This window comes from Peromyscus eremicus, chromosome 20 (genome assembly GCF_949786415.1).
Source record: "Peromyscus eremicus chromosome 20, PerEre_H2_v1, whole genome shotgun sequence".
Classification (NCBI taxonomy): Eukaryota; Metazoa; Chordata; class Mammalia; order Rodentia; family Cricetidae; genus Peromyscus; species Peromyscus eremicus.
Window position 1 is genome coordinate 5,883,278 of NC_081436.1, and position 2,260 is coordinate 5,885,537.

Consider the following 2,260-nt stretch of genomic DNA (forward strand, 5'->3'; position numbering starts at 1 on the left):
GGTGCAGCAGGGCCCGAGCTGGAGCCCCAGCCCCAGCCCCAGCCCGAGCCCGAGCCTGAGCCGCCGGCGCCCGGCGCTCCGCCCCCAGCCCGCCCCCCGGTGCCGCAGGCACAGCGCCCTCCCCGGCCGGAGGCCGCTCGCGACACAAGCTTGACCCAGCCACCGCGGCTTGGCAAAGGCCGGCGACCCCTGGTGGAAGAGCAGGGTCCTGAGCTCATCCCCAGACCCCAGCTACCTAGCGGGTCCTTGGCGGGCCTGGAAATAAGGCTTTACCCGAGCCAGCAGAAAATGGTTACTTTTTAATTTTTAAAATAGGTTTTGAAAATTTTTGAGATAGGGTCCCTCTACGTAGCCTTGGCTGTCTTGGAATTCGCTATGTAGACCAGGCTGGCTTGGAACTCACAGAGACCCTCCTGACTCTGCCTCCTGAGTTCTGAGATTAAATTTTGAATGGGAAACTCAACAGCATATAAGATTTAAGATTAAAATTTCTAGTTGCGACTGTAGAAACTCGCCAGGTGTAGTGGCACATGCCTTTAAACCGGCAGGAGCAGAGGCAGAGAGGCAGGCAGATCTCTGTGAGTTCGAGGGCAGCCAGAGCTAGACAATGAGATCCAGTCACAAAACAAAAACAAACAACAAGGAAAAAACATCAGCTGGGTGTGATGGCCCACACATATAATCCTGGCACTTGGGAAAAAAGTGACCAAGGCAAGGGAAACTCTGTCGGGGGTGTGATGGGTGGGATGGGTGGGATGGGTGGGGCCCGGGGCACAAAACCAACCTGGACAGCTGGTTTGATTCCCTGGCTCCCCCTAAAGTAATAAGTAAAATTTAAAAAAAAAACAAAAACCTAAATTCTTTCCACAAACTAGGAGGTGGGTGGTGCACGCCTTTAATCCCAGCACTCAAGAGGCAGAGGCAGAAGCAGGCAGATCTCTGGGCATTCTGGGAGTTCAAGGCCAGCCTGGTCTATAGAATGAGTTCTAGGACAGCCAGGGATACACAGAAAAACCCTATCTCAAACAAAACAAAACAAAACAAAAAATTCTTTCTACTCATATTCCTAAGCCGTGAGTCCTCTCCCCCAAGAGTCACACACGTCACACAAGATTGCTCCACACACTCGTCACTTTTCCCTTCCGTCTTCACAACTTTCACTCCCAAATTCCTTGCGAGCTTGTCCCGGCCTCTGCAGGGCATCCATGGCGGAATCCCACCGTCCCCACTAGCCCAGCTTCATAAGTGTGTACCGCTAACAGGAAAAGTCAAAGCAGAAGCCGCACTCTGCACCCCAGGACCCAGAATCCTCTGGCGGGTCCAACCACACTCCCACATCCCCCTCAGTATAAGAAACCAGAATTCCTTGCAAACATTTCCTCTCACTACTGCAGCAGTTACTACAAATGTTGTGGTCTAAAGCAACACAAATGTCTTACAGACCAGAGGTCAAGGGTCCAAAGAGAAGTGTCACTGGACTAAAAGCAAGGAGACTCCAGGGCAGCCTCCCCAGGGAGGTGGCAGGGAGCAGCTGTTTGCCTGCTCTTCCAGCTTCTGGGCAGTGCAGATGCGCTGAGACTCCCTGTCCTCTCCCCCTCCCTCTTGCTGAGACTCCCTGCCCCCCCCCCCCTTTCTCTTGTAAGGACAACAGTAATCCAAGCTAATCTCTCCATCTCAAGATCCTTAACTTCCTCACCTCAGCAAAACTCCTGCAAGGTACTCCCAGCTCGCAGGAGCTTGTAGGGACTCAGATGCGGACTCAGATTGCTGTTCTGCCTGATTCGCCCTTCTAGAATATCAAGTCCATGTCCAGCAGTGGTGCCAGTTTCGTGGGCACCAACACCTAGCAGAGTGTCCCAAACCCCCTTAATGAACATCTGTTGAACAGATCCCTCTGAATGACTTAGGTGAGCAGTAAAGAACAAGGAAGTGTATCACACTCAAGCAGCCAAAGTAGGAACGCTCAGTGGCTAAGCAAGTGGTATAAGCCACATTTGCCTGACTCCAAAATAATCTGGGGCCGGGCGGTGGTGGCACACGCCTTTAATCCCAGCACTCAGGAGGCAGAGGCAGGTGGATCTTTGTGAGTTCAAGGCCAGCCTGAGCTACAGAGTGAGTTCCAGGAAAAGTGCAAAACTACACAAAGAAACCCTGTCTCGAAAAACCAATATATATATATATATATATATATATATATATATATATATATATATATATCTCCAAACTAATCCCAGTGCCCTTCTTGCTTACTCAAATTTCA